The 7,696-nt window shown below is 36.6% G+C and overlaps 1 pseudogene across 1 annotated transcript; it reads left to right on the top strand.

Annotated features, from left to right (window-relative positions):
• Positions 1 to 3,165: 3,165 nt before the first annotated feature.
• LOC308357753 (KATNB1-like protein 1) lies at positions 3,166 to 4,069 on the top strand (annotated as a pseudogene). The gene has a single exon. The product of its transcript is annotated as a KATNB1-like protein 1 (transcript).
• The last annotated feature ends 3,627 nt before the right edge of the window (positions 4,070 to 7,696 follow it).

The following is a 7,696-nucleotide window of genomic DNA, read 5'->3' as shown; positions in this document are numbered from 1 at the left end:
CAATTGTTCTGACTTTGCTTGAGTTTTTTTCTTCCCGATTCAGGTCCCTGAGTGAGGTTTGCAGTTCCCTGGTTCACTTGATTTGCAGACATTTGAACAGAGAAAGCTATTGACTAAGCATGAAAAGTGTATTTTTCCCTCTGCTCACATATCTTAAAAAATGAAAATGATTTCCCTCCACTTCTTTTTCCTGTCCTTTCCCATTTTCCATCTCCTCCCCTCCCCCTTACACATCAGAAATAATTTGGGGAGATTAGAAAGTAGGTTTAAAAAATTGGAATTCAAAACAGGCTGCTTTGGGAGGTACACATGCTTCCAAATGTAGCCTAAAGATCGTTCTGCCAGTACATTTTAGAACATAACTTTCCTGTCTCCCTGAGCCATTGGCATGCTGAGGTTGCATTGCTAATGCCAAAAGTTCATGCCTCAGTGGCTGTCACACAGGTAGATAATAAATGCATCTGGACACCCCCTTTCCAACTCTGAGCTAGAGCTATGAATCCCAATGCCTCCTGGTGTCCTGGTGGCTTTCCAGCCTCCCTTTGGTTGTGCAGTGTCAGGACCCATGGTCAACCCATCCCTTCCCCCTTGGGCTTTGCACCCCCACAACCTCCCACCTCTTCCCTTCCTCCTGCCTCTTCCCTTCTCTGCTGCAATTCCTACTCTCTCTCATGAACCTCCCTAACCCTCCTTCCTCTGTAGCCACAGTCCTGATACTTGCCTCATCATAGCTCTGGACCTGACCAACAGACCTGTTTCCAGTTTTGCCCCCAGTCATAGCCCTGGGTTCCCACTGTATGCCCCATTCTAAAGTTGGCTGAAGCTCACTAGCCCTCAGTCTGCACCTGTCTCCACCAGGGCCTGCAGGACAGAATCTAAGTCTGCAACACCTGTCCTGTGGGTCACCCTCCTGCCAGCCCTGCTTCATTTTCACCACACCCCTCACTCATCCCATGCCTTCGCTCCAAAGTGCATTTCCCACAAGGACAGCACATCCCAAAGAGGGTCTGGTTCTCTCCTCCTCCCACACCCCATACACCTTTGACCTTGGAGACCCATTAGATTTCCTTCTTAACCCTCACGCCCACCTGCAGCACACAATCCCCTCTGTTCCCTGACTGGCTCACTCCAATGGATTTTCTCCCCCACACACTGGTAGCCCTTTCCCACTGGTACCCTGAGTGACAATGTCACAACTCTACAACCATCGTGGTCCCAACCGAAAGGATGACCTTCTCTGACCACAAACTCCCATCTCTAATATCCCTTCTTGAACAAATACTGTCCCTGAGGCTTCCAATCCATTCAGCAATCAGGATCTCTACTCACTACGCCCCTCAACCCTCACTTCCCCCAGACCCAGGTTCGATACCCTGGTTTCTCCTGTGTAGAGCCCCTCCCTGTTTCCACACTTCCAATTCCTTGGTCTTCATTCTGTAATCTAACTTAAATCTAATCTTGCCAATTCTGGTGGCATCAAAGTACTTGGAAATTGTAGGGGTAAAATACACAACTGTGCTGATGGCTCTCATTTCATATTGTGACTACAAAGTTCTCATGGCCCCTCGTTGTCTGTCAGTCCCATTATGTTGTTCTACTCAAGTTCTTTGAAATAACTGTTTCACATGGTGCCTCTCTTGGAACGACCAGCACCTCCCTTTCTCCCCCATTTGATGGCCTTGCTTCTGATTTAACTGACAAAAGAGGAAATTATTGTAAGAGTGCCTATCACACTTTTCCTTATCTTCTCCCCCAAAATCAGCTTTTCCAAGGTCACGAGTGAATTGCATAGTGCCAAGTTCAGTGGCATTCCTGTCTCCATTTTACTCTGCCTTTCAGTATTTGACACAAGTAACCACGTACTTTTCTCTTGAAACACATTTTTAACCTGACTCCGAGGACGATACATGCTCCCGGGTTTCCTCCCATCTCCTGCCCACTCCTTAACATCCTTGATTAACTCCTGCATCTCCTCCTATTCCCAAAACACTGAAGTTCCCTGAGGGTCTTTCCTTGGTGCTCCTCGTTCTTCTCTGTCTACACTCCTGTCCCTTGTGAGCCCATCACGGTTCCTAGGCTTTGAATACCACTTTTAAATTCATGACCCCAAATTTTACATTTCAAACCTACACACACACACACACACACATTCATGTCTATAGGAAGTTTGCCGGTTTGACCCTCTTAGATAGGAATTACTTCTAGGTGACCAACCATCCTAGCTTACTCATGACTGAGAGTTTTCCTAGTACTTGCACATTTAATACCCAAACCGACACAGTCAAGGAAAACCTGGCCAGTTGGCCACTCTGCCATTTTACCTTTGGATCTCTTAAATATTTAAATTTAATATTCCAGATTTTACAATTTTAGATTTTACCACAACTAGGATAATACCAAATTATAACACATATACTATTTTCTATATATTTTCTATGATAATAAATTCTATAACAGTAAGTTATTATTTGTGTTTTATTGTCCTTAAATATTATATAGTTTCTAAATGTTGAGGGAAAATATGTATATACATATATATGACATTATATATATATATTATACATATATATATAGCTTTAGAATGCAGTTAAGAGCAAGAGTGGAAAGCATGAAGGAAGGAGGGAGAAAGAAAGGAAGGGGTATCTCTATGTAAACGGACTATAAATGAAATACAATTTCCATTTTAATAATCAAATAAGATTTATAGTAAAAAATATAAAATTGTTTGACCTTGTAAAATGTAAAGAAAGACTCTGGTACTTTTTGCTATAAGGAATTAAAGTAATATTGACAGAAGAATATGAAGATATGTTATTTCTTGCTATTATTGGAACATAAATATAAATATTAAATAGTGGTCTCCTTGATTGCGTACTAAAATGCCAAGCTCAAAATCTTCCCCTCTCAAATACTCTTGTGTTACCAAAAGATTAAAACATGATCAAGAAATAAATGCTAAAATGTAACTCGAGAGAGTTTACAAAACTTGAATGGGAAGAAGTTTTAAAAATACATATTTGTTGGCGCGCGCGGCTGCGTTTGAACGGCTCGGAGTGGGGCTCGGCCCGGAGCCGAGGGACCTTCTGGGCTACCGGGCGCAGTTGGTTCGTGCCCGGGCTGGGCTGAGGCGCCGCGCGACCATGAGGCGCCGGGATTTAAGAGATTATGGCATCTGAAGCCCACAATGTTAAAAAACGAGGCTTTTGTAATAATATTGAGGATCATTCCACTGATCTAGAAAAAGGATCTCTAATTTTACTAACATGAAGGAGGTTAAGAAATCTCCAACACAGTTGGCTGCTGACACAAATAGGACAGTTGGACAAGCTGCGAAAAGCCCAGATAAACCGCGTCGGGTGATCTATCGCCGAAAGAAAGTGCATCATCCTTTTCCAAATCCTTGTTACAGAAAACAACAGTCCCCTAGAAGTGGGGGCTGTGACATGGCAAATAAAGAAAATGAACTGGCTCGTGCAGGTCACCTGCCTGAAAAATTACGCCGTGATCCTCGGACAGACTTGATTAACTCCGGTGATCTGGTTCTCCACAGACGGAAAGCCCATCATCAAAATACAGTGGGGTTTTTTCTGAGGTTTCTCAGGACCATGAAACGATGGCACAGGGTTTGTTCAGCAGGAATTTGAGATTGAATGTAGCTTTAACATTCTGGAGAAAGAGAAGTATAAGTGAACTTGGAGCTTATTTGGTGAGGATAGAAGACCTTGGAGTTGTTGTGGATTGCCTTCCTGTGCTCACCAAGAGTTTACAGGAAGAAAAACAACACATCTCACTTGGCTGCTGTGTAGATTTGTTGCCTCTAGTAAAGTGCTTACTTAAAAGCAAGTTTGAAGAATATATAATAGTTGGTTTAAACTGGCTTCAAGCGGTCATAAAAAGGTGGTGGTCTGAACTGTCATCCAAAACAGAAATTATAAATGATGGAAATATTCAGATTTTAAAACAACAATTAAGTCGATTATGGGAACAAGAAAACCATCTTACTTTGGTCCCAGGATATACTGGTAATATAGTCAAGGACGTAGATGCTTATTTATTACAGTTGCATTGAGAGACTTCATCTACTAAAGAGCATTTGATTATTCAAAAAGTCCCCAGACTAGATTTCAAAAAAAAAAAAAAAAAGAAAAAAAGAAAGAAAGAAAGAAAGGAAGGAAGAAGTAAGTCTCACCTGAGAACTGTGAACTGTGGAAGAGATCAAACCTTTTTTTTTTTTTTTTTTACTTTAAAAAGCCACATACGAAACCACTAATGAAACCCTAGCAATCTACTTCACATTGAAGTGGATAAATATCCAAAAGGAGCAGCTTCAACTTCAAAGAGGTGAAAATGCACTGTGAAGATTGCTCGCCTTTGCTGCATTTGGGTTTTATATGGTTATTTGGTAACATTGTTTAAGAACTACTGGGTCTTAATGTAGTCCTGCATAAGAATATAATTTATACTATGTCAGAAAGAAGACAGGACTTATTACTAGGAATCACAAAAACCAATCATCGTGACTTTTGTGAAGATTGTTTTTATAAGAAAACACTTAAACGTGTGTGGCTATTTTCTTATTTTGAAAAGACTTTGCAAGTTTAAAACGTCATAGCAAATAATCAATACTAAAAATTTGTCCACCCTGAGATACTGTGTATACAAAATGCCTTAATTATTAATAAGCCAATGTGTATGATACCAATATCTGTTTAAAAAATTAAAAGCAACCATGCTTCTGGCATGAAAAGATCATGGAATTAAATCAGGGGTTTCCGCTCATGTAAAATGTTGTTAAAACTATTCCATACCATTTTTAAAACTTGAGAATATTTTTAATATCTCTGATTTTTCTTTTTGCCAGAATCATTGTGTCATGTATGTATGTGTTATTACTATATAAAAGAAAAAGGTGAATATGTATTTCTATGACTGCTGAACTAGAAATGTCCACGGATTTGGCTAATTTATATTCACTTTTTATTGTATATAGAATCCTAATATTTTCAGTTCTGTATCATTTAAGCTTTCTTCATTTGAGTAAATTCACTAAATATTTCTAAAAAAAAACCATATTTGTTGCTAAACGATTGTCCTTTTGTCATGTTCAATTAATTCCAATTTTATATAGTATTATAACTTCAATCAGCAATAGATCTAACAGGTGTCTTAACAGTGAATAGATAGAAATAATGTATACAATTAAATTTGGTGAGAAATAAGTGGCCTTTTTTTATGATATTTCAAATGAAGGCAACTGCTTCTTTTCCTGAGGATATCATTTATTTCCGTTATTAAATCAGTGAAAAACGAATATAGATTTAGCTTGAGAGGGAGAGGTTGCTGGTCTTTTCTAGCTTGGTATTTTTCTTCTGTTTTCTGTATTTGTGAGTCAGTATCCTGACTTCCGTCCCAAGTCGTCTTGTCAGTGGTCATTGAAGGTACTTATTAAATAGTAAATATGTCTTAGATTTTTTTTGAATTCTTAATCAAAATTTATATTGGAGCAAACTCCAATTTATGGCAGTGATTTGGGATGCTAAAATCCCTGGCCTAAGATTCTGGTTATAAATAGTCTTCATTATAACTTTATTTAGCCACTTAGCCACTGGTTCTATCATCAGTATTCTGAATCACCAAAGAGAAATTGAAATCTAGGACCTGTGTGAGTGCTTCAGAGTGAACCACGTGACCAAAGACTCTAACAATCCTATTACACAGACCCTGTTATCCATGCTCTTTTCACTAGCTGCCTCATGAGCTGTTTGTAAGGGAGGACTACTTAATCTGCTCATCGGCCAGAACTTTTGGGGCCTGATGATTTCCCCCAAATATTTGTTCTTTCCATTAAATTAAATTTAATGGAATTCTTTAAATTAAGCATGCTAGTAGGATTTTTTTGAAATATGGTACTATGTGCCAAAATCTTAGGCTTAAACTCTCTTGAGAATATATCATCAGATGATAATTCCAATGAAGACATTATATTGGAAATTGTATTAGAAGTCACACTAATAAAAATTGAAACATTTTTAAATCAACTTAAATTTTATGTAGATTAATCTAAATCATAGTCTACTGAGTAAGAAAAACACTTTTTAAAAAAATCTTAGCTCTTCTAGTGGGTGAGTGGTGTTATATAATTGTGGTTTTAAATTGTGTTTCCCTGATAACTCTGATAACTAATCATGTCACACAATTTATTTGCTTATTGTATATCTTGTCAATGTTCTCAGGTTTTGGGTTTATTTATCTTTACACATTTAGGTTGCAGGAGATCTTTATGTATGATGGATGTCTCTATCTCTACCTTTACCTCTATCATCTCTATTCTCTATCTGTAATCTATATCGATACCTATCTGTAGCGTCTGCACTATATATCTGTAGCTACACTTTTTTTTTCTAGTCTGTGGCTTGCAGTTGATGAATTTCACTTCACAGTGTTTTATCTTATGGTCAGTGCTTTCTGTGTCCTAAAACAAAACAGAAAAACTTCTAGAAGTCTTAAAGTTTTAGCTTTTATGCTTAGTTCTATCATACATTTGAATTAAGTTTTGTGTAGACTATGAAAAACTTAAGGTCATTTTCTTCTTGTTCCATAGAAATGTCCCATTGTTTCAGTACCATTTGATGAAAAGTGTTTTGTTTGTTTTGGAATCTTTGTGGGAAAAGAAGCCTAATTCTAGACTCTCTAATATTTTCCATCAACTTACTTGTGTATCTTCACATCGATAACACACTTTCTTGATCATTCCACTTTAAGTGTTAAAATCAGTTAATGTAAAGTTTTTTTCTTTTTAAATACTGCATTAGATATCCTAGGGTTTTTGGATTTCCTTATACACTTTAGAATCTTTTGTAAATATATACATTATACTGTCATTTCAATTAGGGATTTTATTTAATATATAATTTGGGAGGTATTTTGTCTACAGTCAATATATAAACATTTTACATATGTCTATATGTGTGTATATATATATACATATATATATCCTTATTAATTTCTTCCAGCTTTAATTTGTAAATATCAAAAACTAAGTCTTGCACATATCTTTAAATTATCTTTATTTTACTTTTCTGATATTGTTAGTGATATTTTATTTTCTAATTTTTCATATACAATTGAATTTTGGATTTGAGGATTTAGTTTATTTTCTGAAATAATTAGTGCAAAATTAACACTATTTCTTGCAATAATTAGCATTATTTAAGTAGTTGCTAAAACTCACCACTAAAGCAATGTGAACCTGGAGTTTTCTTTGTTAGGAGTCTGGTTTTGTTTTTTTTTTTTTTCTTTTTAATACAAACTTTATTTCCTTCAGAGATATACTCATAAAGGTTTTTATTTCTTCTTGTGTCAGTTTTAATAAACTTTTAATTTGAGAAATTTTTGACTTCTATGCAGTACGACTATATTTCAGTATAGAAATCAGAATGCAACTTAGGACTTCTATTTCATTTGATATTAAGAAGGTCTTTGGAAAATTGGTCTAGTTTATATTCTAATTATTAGTCCTGCCTGGGGGGGAACCGGTGCTAATGCTTTTATTGACTGTCAATATACATAAAACTATAACTTTGATATAGCTCAACAGAATTCAAAATTGAATTGCTGAATAAAGCAATGGCATTAAGTATTTTGTGATTTTTTAAAAATCACCATAATTATCTTAGAGTCATGTGGTAGTCTCTCC

The sequence above is a fragment of the Martes martes genome (assembly GCF_963455335.1).
Source record: "Martes martes genome assembly, chromosome: 16".
NCBI lineage: Eukaryota > Metazoa > Chordata > Mammalia > Carnivora > Mustelidae > Martes > Martes martes.
The sequence above is the reverse complement of the archived record's forward strand: the minus strand, read 5'-3'. Positions and strand labels throughout refer to the sequence as shown.